The sequence below is a fragment of the Brienomyrus brachyistius genome, chromosome 5 (genome assembly GCF_023856365.1).
Source record: "Brienomyrus brachyistius isolate T26 chromosome 5, BBRACH_0.4, whole genome shotgun sequence".
In the NCBI taxonomy this organism is placed as follows: domain Eukaryota; kingdom Metazoa; phylum Chordata; class Actinopteri; order Osteoglossiformes; family Mormyridae; genus Brienomyrus; species Brienomyrus brachyistius.
Window position 1 is genome coordinate 10,053,327 of NC_064537.1, and position 10,735 is coordinate 10,064,061.

General features: G+C 43.6%; 1 long non-coding RNA gene across 1 annotated transcript; it reads right to left on the reverse strand.

Moving 5' to 3' along the window:
* Window positions 1-4,804: 4,804 nt before the first annotated feature.
* On the reverse strand, window positions 4,805-6,537 carry LOC125742291 (uncharacterized). The gene is made up of 3 exons (XR_007398058.1): window positions 6,480-6,537; window positions 6,157-6,205; window positions 4,805-5,792 (listed from the first exon to the last, which is right to left on the reverse strand). It is a non-coding gene; the product is annotated as an uncharacterized LOC125742291 (long non-coding RNA).
* Window positions 6,538-10,735: the final 4,198 nt, after the last annotated feature.

A 10,735-nucleotide genomic window follows, 5' to 3' on the forward strand; every position in this document is an offset into this window, starting at 1 on the left:
GTGCAGGTAATCCACACTGACGGGGTCTACTGAACACAGGACGAAACAAAGGACTTATCCTTCGGCTTGTGGCGCCGAGCAACCACCCCCCCCCCAGTAAGAAGATTGGGGAATTACAAATTATAAGGGGATAAATTAATCCTAAGTCCAAAGCAGGGCTAATAAGGGCTGTTCCTCATCGGAGATTATTCTCCATGCGGTGCCACAAATGGGCTCGCCTGAGTGCTGCGCCCACTCCCCTTGTACAGCCTCATTCATGGACACCACTCTACCCCCCCCCTCCCCCCCCCCCCCGAGTCCCAAGAGAAATAATCTACTGCCGCTGAGGACCAGGATTTTTCTGAGTGCTTCAAAACGGGTCCCCTCCAAAGGGCCTTCTGCCACTTTCACAATGGGGATAGTGGGGGAGGGATTTATATAATCTTGATAATTAGCATCTGCAGCAAATAGTAACAAGAAATAATGGGACTTACAAATGCATGGACTCAGACCCATCAGAGTTTCCCCTCTTCCCCCCTAAACTGCCATGTGCTCGAAGTGACCCCCCCCTCATCAAACACTGCTCTCAGTCTCTCATTGTGCAGCGAAGAGAGAGCATGTGTAATCAGGGCCAATAACTCAGGCACAAAAGAAACATTCTGCGTCTAACCTTCTCGACGGCGGCGAGCTTCCTGCTACGGGAGGTAATTCACAGCCGTGGTGAGCGGCTGAAACGCACTGTCCCCTTTTAACATCCACGCAACCATCAGCGGTCTGCCGCTGAAGCAAAAACAAACAAATAATCGTTCAACTCTTACCCTGATGCCAGCTTGGGTTCTATCAGGGAGACGGCGCGCCTTCAGTCTTGTTTCCCCCAGAATGCACCAGATGAGACTGGTTTCCTCCAGGTGGAGAGGTCAGGGGTCGGGGGCCGACGATGGCTTCCACTCAGCTACGCGTATTCTCAAGCAATAACATCGACATCCGTATTATCAACCCAAGAATACCCGTGGTCGAGATAGGAGCACATGGTCCTCTCTCTCTCTCTTTTTTTACTCATCTTCTGAGAGCTGGAGGCAGAGGAGGGGTGTCTGTGGACAGGTGGACAGCAACCTGGAACAGCAACAAAAAGCATATTTAAAAAGGCTGTCATTCCGTGTTATGCAGTGCCGTGGTTATATGCTCCTACTATATGGACCTACATGTAAAACTTGGCTGTGTTGAGGGGACGCGTCTGACACGTGAACCCGGTCACTGTCACGGGGGCAGTGACAGATCGGCTAAGGACACACGGAGGGGTGCATCCAACATGGCCGTGGTCAGACAGGGGCAGCGGAGTAAGCCAGCAGGTCGGCTTCAGGTGTGACATGACGCATCAATCAAACGCTGCGCGGGGCGGTGGGGTGTCTGTTCCGCTCTGCGTCTCCAATGGCAGGCAGAGAGAAGGAAGGCGTGCCTTTGCGGAACGAACACGCAGCGGCACCGGCTAAGTCAGTCCGTCTGTTCTAATAAGCGTCGCATGCAGGCCCGTTGGGGCCCACAGTCGCATTTTATCCACCGCCCCGGTCGGATGCATCACTTGACCCTGTACAACCCAATTATAGTTTTATTCCTGTAATATCTGTCGTGTGTAAGTCCAGTGTGTCGAATACCGATCTAACGAGCTGAGCTAAATTAAATGGGACGCTACAGACATGGCAGTCGTTTCCCTGCGAGTGATTTAAGGCAAACTTTGCGAATCAGGATCTGTGGAGATTTCGGAACAAGAGAAAACGCAGAGCCAGACAGTCCAACGGTACAGAAGCTCTTCAATACAGGCACAATGCTGACAGAGAGACAGAGCAGCAGAATATACAGTTAAAAGAGGAGGGACTGGAACATGACTGGGTGAGGGGGGGGGGCTGCCAGGTACCTCCCAGGCCACGGACAGAAACAGCTCCATTTCGCTCCTTCCTGTACAGACCCAGTCTGCCAAATTGATAGGGTGCATCACGGGTGGTGTGTATCGGAAAGCTGCTTCTGGGTCCAAAATGCAGCAGCCCCCTACTAATGTCAGGCCCCGGGGTGCTGGGCTGCCCGCCGGGTCTCTCGGAACCATCCAGAAATCGATGGCAGCAGCGAGATGAGATTGATAACAGCGGCGATAACAGCTCTGACAGGAAGAATGGCTCCCACTGTGGGGGGGCTCCCGGCTCGTTCATTTCCTCACCCCACCCCCACCACCCGGGCTTTTGCATGGGGCACTGGGATGACCCCCCCAAGGAGCTGGTGTGATCTGGGAAGCCTCCACTGAGGTGCCCCACAGGCACAGAACACTGTGCTGCCAGACATATAAGCAGGACTTCAAGCCCTGAGGCACACGGGGGGGACACGAGTCCTCCCCCCCCCCCTCGGTAGACATAACACACATATTCCCAGAGCCCTGACATGTCCACACAAGACACAAATATTGTCCTTTCTAAAAACACATAACACATACTGCAGAGTACACACATTATACACTGCAGAATTCACATATTATACACTGTAGATTACACACAACACACACTGCAGAATACATGCACCATACACTGCAGAATACACACATTATATACTGCAGATTACACACAATATACACTGTAGATTACACACGTTACACCCTGAAAATTGAACGCATTATACACTGGAGATTGCACATATTACATACTGCAAATTACAAACAATATACACTGCCGATGTCACATTATACTCTGCGTGTTATACACATCATTCACTGCAAATTATACACATTATGTAATGCAGATTACAGCCATTATATTCTGCAGATTGCACGCAATAAACACTGCAGATTGTACACATTATACACCGCATACTACGCACTTTAAACACTGCAGATTGCATTCATTATACAATGTGTACTACATACATAACACACTGCGTATTACACACAGTATACATTCCAGATTACACATATTATACCCTATGTATTACACACATTATATACTGCAAATTACACACATCATTTTCCTACAGTTGCATCAGGTGCTGCAGTCTGCAGTGTCCATTTCCTTGTCTCAGTTAGATACAGACAGAGCGAACATGCAGTATGTACCGCGTACATTCCGTCCCACGTTGTTTCACTATAGAACTTACGGATGAATTAACTGCAGTCAGAGATAGTGGAGTACGGAGTAAGCTGGCCAAAGAAATTACTGCTGAAAAGTTGAGGTGGAGCCCCAATCTGCCAGGCAGACGGGGGGGGGCCTTAATGGGCCGCTCCTGTCATCGCTCACTTCCTCACGCCGGCAAACCACGCGCACCACGACCAGAACCGACACAACCCCTTTAATTCCCAGTTACATTACATTGCAGTCAGCAAATTAGCATCATGGCCGAGCTGAAGAGGAAGCTGGGAAGGCCGATTACCAAATGGATGTCAATGTATATATGTTACGACACTGAAGGGAGCCCAATTACCAAACAGATGTTTTGCCCTCCTCCTCCCCCCCCCCTTCACTTCCATTCCCAGCATCCCCCTGTCCTCCTGGTGTTGCTGCCATTGACAACACGATGGACATTCAGCCTGAGTCACCACCCCCACACCCCCGAAAATTACAAAGGTTGGAGAAGTCAATCTGAATCAGGGAGTGATTGTGGGAGGGGTGAGCATCAGCACCACGAACAGCTCCCAGCGGACATTTCTATGCCGTTTTAGAAATGAAACCTCTCTCTCTTTCTCTCTCTTTCTCTCTCTCCCCTTCCTATCCCTCTCTCATCCTCCCTATTTGGCTGCTCCTCTCTCGATAGCTTCCTCAACATTTTCCAACAATTTGTTTTTCCGTAATGTCATCGCCGCACACTACCCAAGCTGCCACCAAGCCTTGCACACCTAATAAGTTACCTGCCTTGCATCCACGCGCACGTCTGCGTGTGTTTTGACACCGAGCGCCGCAGATATCGCACAGTTTGTTCAAAGTTTTCGTCACATAATCTGCCATTTATTGTAACGGATTTCTTAGATATATTTTGACCATATTATTCACACTTATATAAAGACAACAGAATCGAGAAGCCCTGCGTAAATATGGGGGAAATAAATACTGCGGTTAAAAAGGCAAAATCTATCAGTGGATTAACAGGACTCCTGCTGGAGGACAGGACATCAAATTTTCCTGAAGTCTCCTAGAACCCCCACCCTCTACGCCCCCCCCCCCCCCCCCCACCCTGCACACACCACCACGCCCCACCACACCCTGGGCACGGGATACTGAAAAAACACGTCAAAACAACACCCAGCCACTCCCCGTCACTGACCTGTAACACAACACACAGGCCTGATCCCCATTTAGACAGGATAACAACATTCCGGAAACAATCTAATCACTTCTAAATATTATTTTTTTCAAAATTATTTTATTTCCTCCAGTCTTGGATGTTTTCGAGCTGCCTCTTGTACCAGTGCATTTAGACTGAGTGACAAGATATGATGATGATGATGCTGATAATTTTTTAAACGATGTAATTATCTTGCAGTGTTATTGATCTGTGCTAAGCAAATATTATATAAAAAAAAGAAAGTACTGAAAAAGATACATATATAAGGATGGTGATGTATTTCAAAATGTTACAATGTTCCATTACATTTACTACTGAACTGGAATACTATTTTCATGAGTTTATGCATTTTTAATTAGTGAGATATGTTACAAAAAAAACGATGTGTCACAATTCTTTAAAGCCGTGAATCTTTTATTTTTTGTCAATCAAAAGCTATTTGAATGTTATTTTTTTATTGCAAGAACCTGGAATAAACTCTGAAGTGATTATCCACTTGCCTGGTGCACAGTTTAGTTCACAGCTCCTTACAATGGGAAAATATGACATTAATCTTTGTCAAAAAGTCAGTTTGTCACATTCCTTTTTCACGTCATAAACTTGATCCCACAACTCAGTCCTGCAGTAGATCAAACAGTCACATCTAGATACCCCACAGGCGCTATGGCCATCCGGCGAAAGCGTTTTACCATGTACAAGTTCATTTTGAAGTCTTCCCCAAATGGTCCCCTTTCTCGCCTGGGAAGTAACACAGAAATCATTGCCTGGCCTTGATAAGCCAACAAGGCAACAATGAACTCCCCCAAACTCCGCTTTAGGCTTCTAAAAGCACTGGAAACAAATATAACTGCGATTTAAGTTAAAAGAGCCAAGAGACCGGCTTTTTTCTGAATGCTGGATTATGTGTAATGTGTTTATACACTGGGCACAATGCCTGAATTGGAAGATTAGATAAGATAAATTTTCCTTTATTGGTCAGGATGCAGTCCCTACTTACACTCCTAAAATACTGACTATATTTCAATTCCTCCCCTTGAAAGAATCTCTAAGTGTCACACAATCACAATAAAGCAAGTACTGGTTATTTCAAAAAGACAACTTTGGTGGTGCTGAATTGGTTTGCATCGCAGTTCAGAATCCTATTGACTGATGTACTGAAACCAATTCAGAACCCTATTGACTGGCGCACTGAAACCAGACGGAGGAAGATCTCCAAAAGGGAATGTTCCACTTCATCACTGGGCAAGAGCCAAAAAAACTAATGCTTTTTAAGCCGTCTACTGTCACTGGAAAGAGGAAAAAGTTCAAGAGACCAATTCAGCTTTATTATCTCGAGGCGTGCGTGCGCCCGTGTACATGCGTGTTCAGCGACGTCGCCCTGCTCTTCATAGAAGCAGGTGGAGCCGCTGAAGTGATCATGATGACTGAGTGACCATCAGCAGTCTTACGAAAGCGGATGACGGGAAACCGCATGACTGAGAATCGGCAGTCAGACAGATCTGCGATGCAAAAGTTTAAGTTTAATATCATAATATTAATTTTAATATTTGAATATTACACAGCTATTTTTCATTCATATATTTACACATATAGACGCATAATACATATATTAAAATAGGTTTTTTTTTGTCTCAGATAACCTATTTATTGTGTATATATGCTTCAAAATGACAAACTATATATATGCAGAAACCTTAACTTCCTTCTCTGAGCTGTGGTGACTTGCAGCGGAGCAGCAGCAGAATACGATGGCGATGCTATCTGTTGAATTGTGGGCTAATCCAGTAAAAACTGGAGTCACAGTGAACGGCAGAGAGTCGCCCCCTCGCTAAAATCGCAGAAAACATTTCACTTCTCACTCACCCTAAAACTGTCTCCTGTCCGCTGTCACAAAAATGCACTGCAAATATCCCTGCGAAGATATCCAGTGCTACGTTAAAAAAACTCAATTGCTACTAACCTATGGACCAATGCACAATTCTAGCAGTGATCCGCCTTTAAAAAACCTTTAAATTGTTAAGATCAAACAAAGCAACGTTATTCAGTCTGTCAGTGTTGCCATTTAATTTTGTTTTATATTAAACGCACCAAACAGCGGATACGTATGGCTTACACAAGTCGTGATGTATATATAAATATATAATGTGTATCTTACGCATCCAAACAATGATTTTTTTTAAACTCACCCGTTGTCTGAATATCTGCCATTGTCTTCTTTCACACACACACAAGTCAGTGACACAATTCTGACCGTGTATTGGAAAAAAATATAATAATATCACAGGGAAACGCCCCCTCCCCCTCGCTCCTAATTTCTCGCCCCCCTCCCCTCCCTTCTTCAACCGCTCCTTCTTTTCTGGAGGAAAAAAAAGAAGAGAAAACGTCCAAGTGGCATCTTCTGTTTGTGAACCGCACTTACCCCTCGCCGATCCCCGTCTCCCTCCGGTTTCATGCCCCCATCCTTCCACACACAGAGACAGACACGCAGCCGCTCCATCGCGAAGCCTTTCTTACGAGCCTTTCTATTGTGGAGAATAGACCGTCCTGCAAGAGGGGCGCGGTGCAGTCGATTTAGCGTCGTTTAGCTACTCGGAGAGGGAGAGAGACATGGGGGAGGGGTGTTTCACAAATGAAAAAGCATTATTATGACTATTAATACAATTATCACGCGTTAATACTATAGTATGCTTTGTATGCACTGTTATCGGTTTGCAATACATATCTGATTGGACGTATTAACTGTCCAGTGGTTGAGACAAACTATATATTAATAAATTCAGTAAAAATCTTAATATAAAAATAATAAGAAAGTTTTAAAGTTACAAGAAAATTATTTCCAGTCATGTTGTAAACACTCCGGGGACGTTAATTACAATGCGGTTCGGTTGCTAAGAGACCCTTCCTTTGTGTCACTTGCCCCAAACACGACCCTAGTACACATAAATTAACTTTTACTCATTTCCAGGTACTGTTCCGTTCCAACCATCCCCCCCCCCCCCCTTAAAGTCGAAAAGCAATGAAATTTTTTAACTCTCTTATTTCCCCAGTATTGTGTGAAATTACCTAATAAATGAGAGATGGAGTTTATGAGACAAGCGGGCTTTACTTCTATAATTAAGGCGGATGTACATTTGCTCTTTTTTCTTTTTTTTGCCAGAAATAGTGATGAGAGTAATGAAGTGAAAAGTACTGGAGCTGTTTATCATGTTTTACTTGGCCTAAAAAATAACAAAGATGGCGTAATATTAAATTACAATTTTTTGCGCTTTGAAAAAAGGAGTATGCGCACGTGTGTGACAATACCATGTTTCACAATTTAAATGGCGACTTGAAATTTTAACGTAGATTCCGTTTTATTTGAAAATCACTGGTATACCATAATCACGCTTAAAACTTTATGAAAATTACTTGTTACCCACACACGTGTAAAAGGATAAGTAATCACTTGTTGAAAAAGTTTTAATTCACATCATGCCGATTCATATACTTTTTAATTACCTATGGTAAGTTTTATGTCACTGTTGCATTAGTGTTAAGAATGTTAACTTAATAAAAAATCAGAATGGCTGCTGATGAGTGACGAGACTGTACGTCCACGTGTAACTACATTTCCTCTGTATGGGCGTTTGCTGGCTAATTCTGGGTGGTTTGAATCTTGCCTGAATTGATTTAGCTGCACGGCAAGCAAGCTCTCCAGATTCCAGAAAGGGAGGAAACGTGAGGAAAGGCTGCAGGCAGGCGGGCTGTGGATGGATATCCGAGCGAGCTGAGCTGTTTGGCTAATCCAATCTCACGGGATATCGCGGCGTAGCCATTTTAAACAGGCGTGCTGAATGGGATGGGGGCTCCCTCAATCCCTAATCCTTTCCTCATCTCTTGTAATACTTCAGCTTGTCACCCTAAGCATTTTAAAGTAGATCCACACAAAGGGACAAACCCAGTCCAATATACTTTGTCTACATTTTGATTAGGCAACAGAATAGCCAAAGAAGAACTAGTGAGGGATAACTACTAAATTAAATTATTATAATCGTTGTTTATTATATCATTGTGGGTGGCTGCAATAGAAAATCCTTTTAATGTCCACTGATACACCACAAAATCCCATTAATTCGTTAATTTTGCGTGACAATCATGATGGCAGACATGCTCAGATTATGGCATGTAAGTGATTTGAATCTGATACCTTGACAGACTGACGTAGCCACCGGCACTTGACTTATTTGTTCAATTTCCAAACAGAAAGCAGACTTCAGTGCAACAAGGCGCAGACAGAGGGCATCTGAGAGGATCCAGCCCATCAGTTTCAGAAAGCCGATTTGGACATTAAATTACTGAAAGGAGGAGATGGAGATTTCGTCATGGAGTGCCTCTGACACTCCCATACACAGCCAACGTGCGTGCTTAGCTAAAATGCTAAAATGCTGCACTACCTTAGAGATAGTTTGCGGCTCCACTATGTCAACATAGAAAAGCGACTAGTCTTACGGATTTAGATTATTTTGTGTGTCTGTTTATTAGTGTCAATGAGAATCTTGTATGTTCCTATAGCGAAAAGTGGGACTATTTTACAATGGACACAAAAACATTCATTCATTCATCATCTGATTGTGTGTTATGAATCCACCCAGCGCCGTAGTTTTCTTAATGAAAAACAAACTTAAATGGTTTACTGTAAATACCTTCTTAGCAGTTTCATTTATGCGACCTAGCTATACCTCCTTAACAATTTTTAAAAACAAAACAGACAACATGCAAACATGCGATCAACTTTCACCACAACTTTTCTTTTGATTGAAATGTTTTGCACATAAACTAAACAATGTGTTTTGCCTAATTATAATACATATGGCATTACTATTATTTGGCATTGCTTTGCTGATGTAATATGTCTCAACCGTGTCTTTGAATTTCAATAGCTACAATTAAAGTCAGTGTTGAAAATCTTCGAAAAAGCTCATACCGAAAAAAAACATTGAAAATGTCTCTAGTCTGCAACACTACACTACCCACAAGCACCTTTTTACCCGAGTAATTAATAAGACGTTCTTGATTGGGTAGGAGGCCGTTAATGTCGCGGCTTCTCTGGATATATAGTTATGATTAGCGTAGCCTTTCGCTGTAATGTCGGCTGTTCCTTTGTCCCGGTGTTTCACCACCTATGGCAGTTTATTATGTGCGTGTAGTTTGTAAACAGTGTTCTAATGGAGCATTTAAAATCGAGAATCTCACCCGTCTGTTTACAGAGTGGTGGTTGGGTGGGGGGAGGCAAGAATGCAGGCATAACCAGACTAAATATAAAAATTTATAGTTATATAAAAATGCTAACAAACCGAAGTGGTTTCAGATCCACCTTTCAGTTGGCATTCTTACATGTGTCATTAAAGCACATTGTGTGATCTGTAAAGGGGAAAACAACGTCAAGCCCAGTAATGATGGTCTGCCTTCACAGAAACACAATGTAGCACACAGATCAATCAGCTTAATTGGTATAAATGTGTAACATCCTCAGCCATAGCTCATAACATTGTTGTCGGCCTCCTACACTATAAGGCAATAATCTTTGAATAAGTTATAATTATTCTAGTAAATGAACATGTTATGGGGAATTAAGTGAACTGAATGGTCCTCTTTTCAGGTGTAATAGACATATAAACTCAATTTGAATTTAAACTAAGCACACTTACACACAGGGACATCGCTAGACATTTTGGCCCCTAATTAGGCATATCATATTGCCCCCCCTCCCAAGTCCAGACCAATCCAGTTGTGTTCCACATTTTCTAAGCCCCCTGTCACTCAGGGGCCCTTGGACTCGTCCCTACCTCCCCCCGCCTTTCCATGCCCCTGCTTACACATATATATCATAGGATTTAGCTACTCCTTTGCTCAGGGTGTATAATTATTAGCCCTTCAAAGCCTCGCCTTAAATGATTCTTAATTATTTGGGAATTATTATTACATTGATTTTTTTTCATCCTTCTCTTACATAATGGACATGTATCTGCTGCGGACCTGCCCCGCATCTTACACACCATTAGACTGTTATCCTTGCGAATCGGGGGGGGGGGGGTGGGAAACGTCGAGCTCGGTCCTCTTCAAAGGGCAGGCTGATGAAAATGCGATGGACCCGGGGGTGTCGTTTACCGGACAAAGTGAGATCGCGTTCAGTGAGATTTTACACGCTGCCCAAGTCGTACAAAGGACTTCCTGAGCAACTGGGGATGAAGAGGCTTCTGTTGTAACATAGAATCCGTGCAGCTCATCCCAGGATACGCTGTGATTTCGTACATTCATTTGTAAATTGTGCGTACGTGTATTTATTCAAGCCGCCTTCGTTACAGAGAAGAATTTTTTAAATTTAAAAATATTTGTATGTATTTATTATGAATTCATTCTTGAACCACACTTTGACAACCAGCCATTTTATACTAAATATTCC